Genomic DNA, 10,000 nt, shown 5'->3' with positions numbered 1-10,000 from the left:
CGTCGACCAATCCCTCCCAATTCACATCTTTGTTGAAAGAATTTTTTTTGTAAATCCTTAGATAAGGATTCAGAAAATACCGGATCTCCCTCTACACAAGCAAATTGTTGATAAAACTCCAAAATAGCATTTTCTTTTGACCCTATTTGTTTTTTATCATTCAGAAAAGACAAAAATAGTTCAGGATAGCAAACATTCTCTAGAATTTCTCTTATATTCAACCCCATAGCTGATAATAGAACTAGAATAGATAGTTTTTGTTGCCTACTCACGCGAACCCATATCCTTGTTTTTCTATCAATCTCTAATTCTAATCTTCCTCCCCAATCTGATATTATGGTGCCGGTATAGACGGAAATTCCATTATCGTTCAATTCTGACTGGTAATAAATACCGGGACTTTGCAATATTTGATTGATCACAATTCTATATATTCCATTTACTATAAAAGCTCCCAGAGAAGTCATTAGAGGGATCTTTCCTATCAAAATTGTTTGTTCTTGGATATACCTACGCCTATCGTTTTTCCAAATTAGTCTCGCAGATACATATAATTCAGAAGAATATGTGAGTGATTCATACACAGCATCTCTTTCCTTTATCGAGGGTTCTACCAATTGATATCTTTCCAAAAATAATTCAAAGTCAATTTCTTGATTTGTATCTTCAATTTTTGGAAACTTAGAAAGTTCTTCTGTCAAACCCTGATCAATGAACCTACAAAATCCTTCAAATTGTATCTGATTAAATCCAGGTATTGTGGACATTGCGTCTATCCCGGATTATTTTGAAATTGTCAGTTATTTATATTCATCCATCTCGAATTCTCCAAAAACAAAAAAAAAAAAAAAAGAAATACCATTTTGGCTGGCTCATTATCCATCAAATCCTATAGCAATGATGGAATTTCGATTCCATGAATCTTTGACTGGAATCTATGAGATAGGTGGAATTCAAATTTATACTTAATTTCAATTTCATTTAAATTGTCATTTTTAAGAGATGCAAATGGAACGGAATTGAGAAAACAGTCCTAGAAACAGAATTCTCCTGCTTAGTCTTACTATGCTTTGGGATTTTTTTTATAATATAAAAACTGAGTCAGTTTCTTATATTATAATGTAAAATGTAAAACGGTATTGATATTCTAATCTACTTGAATATTTAATACCATAAAACTAAAGGAATGTTGTATTGATGAACCCGGCGGATATACCTAATGTCTTTTCTCTTCTTTTATTTTTTATTGCCCTCCTGTCGTCAATTGACAGTTGACAGTATTATTTATATATATATATAATTTGATATGGCTTTGATATGATTTAGGGCTCAATAAAATTCCCAAATCAGACTTTGGTAAATCATTTTTTTTTGCATCTCCTGCTCTGCTGATTCAGAGGTACCGTATCTTGGATCCAATGCAAAACTCTTTCTGAATGAGAGAGATAAAGACGAGAAAAACCAATGAAATAAAGTTGAAAGATTGTATAGTTTAATGGTAAAGTTTGATTACCGTTAACCCCCAGAAAAGTTAACGAGTTTTTCGGTTTGATTCATATCCTATTCATCTTCTAAAGGTGTCCCTCGGCTGATTTATATTTAAGTTAAGGTGGCCTTAGGCCTTATTCCCTATTGTATTTGTATTGTGTAGTGCTTTTTGATTTCCTAAAGGTGGCCATAGGCCCCTATGGTCCATTGGTGCCCCTATGGTCCAGTGGTTACGACCTCTCTCTTTCACGGAGAAAACGAGGGTTCAAGTCCCTCTAGGGGTATACCAAGACCATAGGAGTAGGATTTTATCAAAAGTGAAATGTATTTGTCAAGTCCGCCTGGTAGACGAAAGGAAGTTGATTATGGAACGTCTAATTAGGCGTTGGGTCGATGCCCGAGTGGTTAATGGGGACGGACTGTAAATTCGTTGACAATATGTCTACGCTGGTTCAAATCCAGCTCGGCCCAAAAATTCGCCAATATACTATCAAATGGTAGAACCCTCTTGTTCTTAAGAAATACCTGATAAGAGAGAATAAAAAAGAAGCCAAATTTTCTGTTAGATCTCTTCTTATTTCCCTGGGATTGTAGTTCAATAGGCAAGAGCACCGCCCTGTCAAGGCGGACGTTGCGGGTTCGAGCCCCGTCAGTCCCGACGGATCCAATAAGTACATCAATTCACCTCTCCATTTTATGTGAAATGAAAGAAGGGACAGAGATCATAATTTAATTCCGAAGGGGTTTCCCCTCTTTTTTTCAGGATTCTGTCGAAGAAAGAACAAACACTAAACTAAAATAAAATGAAAATAACTAAAATAGTGAAGTTGATAGAATATTCCATCTTTTCTCCCGCGACTCCTCTTTCTCATACTTCTTTGTCTTCCAAATAAAATTGGATCATTCAAATTTACAACCTAATTCCTCTCTTTTTCCACTTCGCTTGTATTTTTTGTTGGCGTTTTGTAGTTAATGGAAATGGAAACGGACGAGGATACTTCATTTGATGGTTCTATACGGAAGACCTAAGGTAGGTTATAGAAAAGAAAGAACAGAAAAGAAGGATAAATAAAGGAATTTTTGATTGGTCTGGGAATCCAATCTTGGATTCGGTATGGATAAAAGATCTTCGTATGTTATACTATTCAATTCTCGACGACGAATTAATTTAATAGCTCAGATATTGTTATTCATGATATTGATCCGATTCAAGATCATCGATAGGTAATGCATTCATGGAATTGACAGGTGAAAGATTTATCATCTCTATGGGATTAAATCCCGAGTTATTGTGAAATAAAAAACAAACGATGAGATTGAGATTATGGAAGTAAATATTCTTGCATTTATTGCTACTACACTGTTCATTTTAGTTCCTACTGCTTTTCTACTTATCATTTACGTAAAAACAGTCAGTCAAAATAATTAATTACTTGAAATGAAACTTGACTTCTGAGTTCTTATCAATAGTTGAAGAAATCAAATCAAAAGAATTATTTTTTTGCGTTTTAAATGAAATCAACGGGCTATAATGAGCGGTATTCTATGAGATCCGAGAGTATGGTAAGAAATTTCTTACCATACTCTCTATTAGTGTTATAGTAGTGTATAAAGTTGTACTTTACTTTCTAATAAAGTTGGTATACTATATTAGCTTCTATCTTCAATATATGTAGTGATTAATCCATATATGGAATTAACGTAGGACCCAATTCTCTTTCTTTCTGAAATAATTGTTTTACTGAATAATTGTTTTACTGTTATATAATACATTTCTCCACTAGAATCCAATGGAATTTCGAAATGAATAAATTTTGATTTGAAAATTATTTCAATTCAAATAAAAAATAAAAAATGCGTTGCAGAACGATCTATAAAACAATTGATACCATTTCATTCCTAAACTAAATTAGTAGTCCTTCTAAAGTCCACTTCTTCCCCATACTACGAGTGAAAGGGAAAATGTAAAGACTACCATTAAAGCAGCCCAAGCGAGACTTACTATATCCATGTCAATTATGTCCCTTATCTTTATGCTAGAAATATTCCATTATTGTATTGCTCACTAATAATAGTAGAATCCATGGTCCAGAGTCAAAAAGGGATTCTGGCCGAACACTATTGATGAACCAATCAAATAAATCCATTTCTAAAAAATTCCTATATGATTTCTAACCGGGAAAGACTAAACACAACTAAAATACACAATGACGCTACAAAGGAATGTTACTAATGGAACATATAGTAATAAAAAAACAGGGCCCATTCTTTGTTGCCCTTCAAAGTACAAATAGATCAATTGCTATCTATTACATACTTTTATTTCCTATTTGATCTAATCCGTACCCTTTCCTTTCCCGATTGTCTCTCTGAAGCAGTTGGGAGATAGTATATTATACTCTTGACGAGGGGTTAAAAAAAAAATAATAATAATTTTTTTTTTCACTTTAAAAAAGTAAATTATCCATCCAATCTCAATCTAATAGTGATTGAATGCCTGAACACTCAGAGATTCTCGCGAGTCTATATATGTAGATTACATAAAGGACTTTCCACAACTAGTTAGCCGCCGGCGGCTATGCCAATGAAATTCAAGACCCAATCAGTAGACATTAGCAGTAGAAGGGAATCGGGAAGTCTTGCTTCGACCATTATAATATAATCTTTATTTGAATTTTAGATTGAAAGATTTCCAATCTTTTACAAAATCCCCAGAACAGATGTTTAGAATCAACCAAGTATCAACAATCGCCTTATCTGTTGGGTAAAATTTGGGTGATTTATATCAGCAGATAATAAATTTTGATTCGTTTGTTGATGAGGCGGCACCCGGATTTGAACTGGGGAAAAAGGATTTGCAGTCCCCCGCCTTACCACTCGGCCATGCCGCCAAAACGATACATAATAAGATAAAATTTTATGGGTTGGATTACTAAACTTTAGTTTATTGTACTTGCATCCCTTTTTTAATTTCATCCTTTTTTTTCTAAATTTATAAAAATTCTAAAAGAAACCCTTTTCCCCTTTTGTTTGACCACCCCTTCGATTGATTGTATAGTATCTCAAAACATAAAATGTCGAAAAACTTCCCCTCACTTTTCTATTGAAAAATCAAATGTATATTTTCATTCAAAAAAGCCAAAATTTATGTCACAAAATTTATGACAAATGGGAACCATTAACTATTCGTTGACTGAGAATTCCTGAATGATTCTTGGATTTGAATCTAAAATTGGGGTTGCCTAATGACATAAGAAACTACAAAACATACTTAATTGATTCTTAATCCTTTCAATTTCCATTATAACAAAAACGATAAGTATATGTAAACCCCACAATGGAAATTCTTACACAGATACCAAATTGGGTATCTTTTTTAGAGTATGTCTCCTATACCTATAAATATATGGAATTCGTTGGAACAAAAAAAGGCCCGGCTGGGTATTGACCGGGCCAGGCCCAAAAGGCACTTCGAACAAAATAAAAGCAAGAAGGTCTTCTTTATTTATCTTTCTATTTGGATCTTTCGAGCATCTAAATGGAATTGCTAATTATATAATAACGATAAAGAATGTGAAAGAAATACTTTCGTTAATCCTTACTTGATGTGTAATGTAACATAGTAATTATCTTTTTCAATTGGGAGAGATGGCTGAGTGGACGAAAGCGACGGATTGCTAATCCGTTGTACGAGTTATTCGTACCGAGGGTTCGAATCCCTCTCTTTCCGTTTCCGTTGATGACTTTCTATTTTTTTTCTTTCAAATTTCGCAAACCCCTTTTAAATTAAATGATTTTTTTACTAGTTAAACGTATGGAATATGAATATATAAAATAAAATCTTAAGAAAATTGTAAATCAAGCAAGAAAAACGAAATTTTTATTTTATTCTTCACGTCCAGGATTACGTCCTGGATCATTGGATAGGAATCCAAAGATGAAGAGAGAAACAAAGAATATTACTACTGTGTAAACGAAAAGTTTGAGAGTAAGCATTACACAACCTCCAAGATCATTTTTTGAAAAAGAAAAACGAGAAAAGATAATAGATCCTCCATTTTTATATCACATATCCTATTTTGACACCAAGAAATGAATTCTAGAAATAGAAAAGAATGTTCAGAAATTCAACTGAAGTTTAAATTTGTAATAAGAGTCTTTGATTATCACAAATCACTTTCATACCCACAATTAGATATTCTAAGGGACCCTAACCTAATAAGGTCTTTCGCCGGAAAAAGGATTAGAATCGGGAAATGGGGCGAGCCAAATTTATTGCGGCTAGCCAAGAATTTCAATGTTTGAATTGAAGGTTCATACTCCCAGACTTATTTGATCTTATCAATTGTTATAATTTTTCTCGAATAAATCATGAATTTTCTAGGATAGTATTCAAGATCTTATCGAAAACTTACAGCAGCTTGCCAAACAAAGGCTAAAAGAAAAAAGAACAGGGGTATGACTGGCATAACATCTACGATTGGATTCAAAAAAGCATAGGCTTCGGGCAATTTGGCGAAGAAAAGACTACTCGGATAAAGGGCAGAATTAAGACAGATCAAACTAAAGATATTAAGCATAACAGACATTTTGTTCGTCGAGATAATTGCATTTTGATTGAGTTATTTATATAAGGAAAAATGAAGAAAGTAAGGTAGACAAAAAACTCCTTCTTTTTCCGCTCAATCAAAAATCCTCCAATTCTCAAAGGAGAATAGAAGAAATCATACTTTCATACAATATCTTAATTGAATTGTATGTAATGATCAATAAATTCAGTTGAATTCTAGATATACACATGTCAAAATCCTAGCACGAATCTATAATATATTCTATAAAGAAGAATAAAGAAGAAAGATTTTCTATAGATAGTTGGGCTGGAATTGACGAACACTTAATACCAATATTATTCTTTATTAGTATTAGTGTCCAATAACAATATAAATGGGGCGTAGCCAAGTGGTAAGGCAACGGGTTTTGGTCCCGCTATTCGGAGGTTCGAATCCTTCCGTCCCAGAGCATATCCATTGTATCCGAATACATCTTTTTTGTTCAACAAGGTTCTGTTTCAAGGTCTAATATTGGATAGAATCTTATTCTTCTTTCTTTTTTGATTTTTAATGATTCTTTTCGGAATCATATCTCAGTTTTTCACAAAATGAACTAAATCGAGTTCAAATGACATGCAAATGTAACTGACTCCTTTTGTGATCCAGATAAAGATAAGATGGGGCATAGATCACAGTTGCAGAAAGATTACTTAACCTCAGGTTAAACAAAATATGAAAATACATATAAAACGAGGAAGTGCTTAGCCTATGGGTATGTATTGTTATCCTATTTCAGTGACAATAGTCTTTCTATTTTTGTGAAAAATAATTTGCATCCCTAAAATATTCAAATTTAAATATTTAACAATGATATTTCTTTTTATTGTTCGATCTTTTTAGCTTATTTGCTTTAAATCATTGACAATTCTATTCGAAAAGAAACAGAAATTCTTATTTCTTATGATAATCAAATGTAGGCTTTACTGTAAAAGTAAAACTTGACTCAAATAATGATGTCGAAGTAGGAAACTTTTTCAATTATCAAGATTTGTAATGATTCCTTATGGGTTGAATCTTTGAGAAGTTGGAAATGGGTCAGTCTATCTTATTGATTGAGTCACTTGAACAGGCAGAGTCAAATAGAATTTATTTATTCGTGTTATTTCTGTTAGTTATGTTATTTCTATATTTAGATTTCCGGATATTTCTGTTAGATATTTTTTTGAGATATAGATTTATAGAAAAAATTTCCGTTCATACAAAAAAGCCCGGGTCTTGCTAAGATTTCTTAATAAAAAATATTTATTATCTATGTAGCTAGGAAAAAAAATATAAATGACTATGTCTCTGTACCGACTGAACCAATGACTATTCATGATTCCATAATTGAATCAATTCCATACTGGTTCCAAATTAGAGGAATGTTATGGTAAAACTTCGTTTAAAACGATGTGGTAGAAAGCAACGTGCGACTTGAAGGACACGATCCGGTGTGGATTTTTATTCTTACATCCACCATTTTCTTTTATATAGGAATGAAGGTGCTCTTGGCTCGACGTCGTTTGTTCTATTCTACTAGAACCCTTCTTTTTTATTGGGTTGTAATGTAAATAGTTCATGATGGAGCTCGAGTAGAAAGTATGGATTAATTTCTCAGGGGCAACGATCTAGGGTTAATGCCAATCAATAAATTGGAACAACTTCGTAAGTATATCTTCGATATCGATATAGAAATTGAAAGGATCCGATTCGAGCAAATTTTCAATTCAAAAAAATTGTTGGAACCGCAAAACGTTTTCGATCCACAGTGTATCGCGCACGAATCAACCGTCGGTATGATTCTAGAAAGAAATCACAAAAGGGGTATGTTGCTACCATTTTGAAAGGATTCAGAAGCACCGAAGTAATGTCTAAACCCAATGATTTAAAACAAAGATAAAGGATCCCAGAACAAGGAAACACCACTTCAATTGTCTCACAGATCCGAATAAAGAATCCAAATAGATTTTCAACGAGACAAAAGGGGGGGTTAAAGACCACTCAATAAAAAAATATCTTAATTTTATTTAATATATTTGATAATTATTGAACTTGAGTTATGAGTACAAATGATTTTTTAGTTTTCAGTAAGTAAGTTAAATAAAAATGACTATAAGTTAAATTATAGGCTAATTTATTTTACGGATTCCTTTACTATTTATTATAATTTTATCCATAGACAAAACTTCAAATCATTTTTTCTCGAGCCGTACGAGGAGAAAACTTCCTATACGGTTCTAGGGGGGGGTTCTTTTTCATCTACATCTATCCCGATGAGCCGTCTATCGAATCGTTGCAATTGATGTTCGATCCCGAAGAGAAGGAAGAGATCTTCGGAAAGTGGGTTTTTATGATCCGATCAAGAATCAAACTTATTTAAACGTTCCCGCTATTCTCTATTTCCTTGAAAAAGGCGCTCAGCCTACAGGAACTGTTCAGGATATTTTAAAAAAGGCAGAGGTTTTTAAGGAACTTTGCCCTAATCAAACGAAATTCAATTAAATTAAGGAATTAAATTAAGGAAATAAAAACTAAGGGTAGGATAGTGATTTCTATATAATTTTGGATATCTTTTCTATACTATGTTTTTTTTATTTCCTTCTTTTCTTGCTCTATTAGTATCTATTTATCATTTCTTTTATAGAATCTTTTTCTAACGAAAACCTTATTTGATTGATCCTCACAAAATCAAAAATTCTTGCCTACAATCGGGTGGTTTTCATTCGAATTCTAAATTCTAATACCAAGTAAGACACAAGGAATCGAAGTTCTTTATTCGACTTATATTAATTCAATATACTATTGATTGCATAAATCCTTTTTCTACTTCTTCTTTATTTAGAAACTAAAAATTTTAGTATATATGCAGTGCCAATCCAACACAAGTCCTTTTTTTTACTATTATTTCAATTTAAGTTCTTGTATTTTTTCCATCGTATTCTTTTCTTACCCTTTATATTGACAACATTGTATCGAACAAATATAATTCATCGTGATAAGCAGCTCTATTTATTTCCGTCCCATTTGATTTTTTACCTTAGTTGATTCAAATTATGGGTTCGTTGGATTAGCTTTGATACCCGCATTTTTGATTGAAAAAGGTGGATAACATAGAAATAGGGGATGGTCTAGCATTTTTTCGATTTCTTTATTTCTTTTTTTATCGGAAAATTTTTTATTTTTTCATCTGATTTAGTCATTTTTATGTTCCAAATAGATTCTAATTTTTTTATATATTTTTTGATTTCGTACTTTAATGCTTTTATTTCATCATTTTGTTTTATTCTGATTGTATCTACATACCCGTTTTCTATTTGGGTTGCTAACTCAACGGTAGAGTACTCGGCTTTTAAGTGCGGCTAGGATCTTTTACACATTAGATGAAGCGAGGGATTCATCCATACCATCGGTAAAGTTTGGAAGACCACGACTGATCCTGAAAGGGAATGAATGGAAAAAATAGCATGTCGTATCAATTAAGAGTTCTGAGAATAATTTATTCCGGCTCGGTACAAAACCTTCTTTAAATTAGTGAAAGGGAGCAAACCGAAGTCAATTTCAAGTTGGGTCGAATTAATAAATGGATAGGGCCCCGCGGCTTCAATTAATTTCATTTTGATTATAGGGAAAGAAAAAGCAACGAGCTTCCGTTCTTAATTTGAATGATTACCCGATCTAATTAGACGTTAAAAAAATATTAGTGCCCAATACGGGAAGGCTTTCTCCCAGGAATGTATTCTTGATTTTTTAATGAATCCTAAATATTACCATTCTCCATTCCATAATGGAGATGTGTGTGTATAAGAAACAGTATATTGATAAAAAATTTCCAAAATCAAAAGAGCGATTGGGTTGAAAAAAAAGTAAAGGATTTCTAATCATCTTGTTATCCTATAATGAAAACGAACATAAATATTGAAATT

At 32.6% G+C, this 10,000-nt stretch overlaps 1 protein-coding gene, 3 non-coding genes and 1 pseudogene across 4 annotated transcripts in view; 4 read left to right on the top strand and 1 right to left on the bottom strand.

Annotated features, from left to right (window-relative positions):
- LOC128126380 (DNA-directed RNA polymerase subunit beta-like) overlaps positions 1 to 2,803 on the bottom strand; it is a 5,309-nt pseudogene extending 2,506 nt beyond the window's left edge.
- On the top strand, positions 1,701 to 1,772 carry TRNAE-UUC (transfer RNA glutamic acid (anticodon UUC)). The gene has a single exon. It is a non-coding gene; the product is annotated as a tRNA-Glu (tRNA).
- Positions 1,876 to 1,959, top strand: TRNAY-GUA (transfer RNA tyrosine (anticodon GUA)). Its single transcript has one exon. It is a non-coding gene; the product is annotated as a tRNA-Tyr (tRNA).
- Positions 2,804 to 4,908: 2,105 nt separating the features above from the next.
- LOC128125916 (maturase K) overlaps positions 4,909 to 10,000 on the top strand; it is a 7,053-nt gene continuing 1,961 nt past the window's right edge. The window contains exon 1 of the mRNA XM_052764206.1: positions 4,909 to 10,000. This exon is cut by the window's right edge and continues 1,961 nt beyond it. The gene's annotated coding sequence lies outside the window, so the exon portion shown is untranslated.
- On the top strand, positions 5,131 to 5,218 carry TRNAS-GCU (transfer RNA serine (anticodon GCU)). The gene has a single exon. It is a non-coding gene; the product is annotated as a tRNA-Ser (tRNA).

The sequence above is a fragment of the Lactuca sativa genome, chromosome 5, assembly GCF_002870075.4.
Source record: "Lactuca sativa cultivar Salinas chromosome 5, Lsat_Salinas_v11, whole genome shotgun sequence".
NCBI classification, from domain to species: Eukaryota; Viridiplantae; Streptophyta; class Magnoliopsida; order Asterales; family Asteraceae; genus Lactuca; species Lactuca sativa.
Note: the sequence above shows the minus strand (reverse complement) of the source record. Positions and strands in the feature narration are given on the sequence as shown.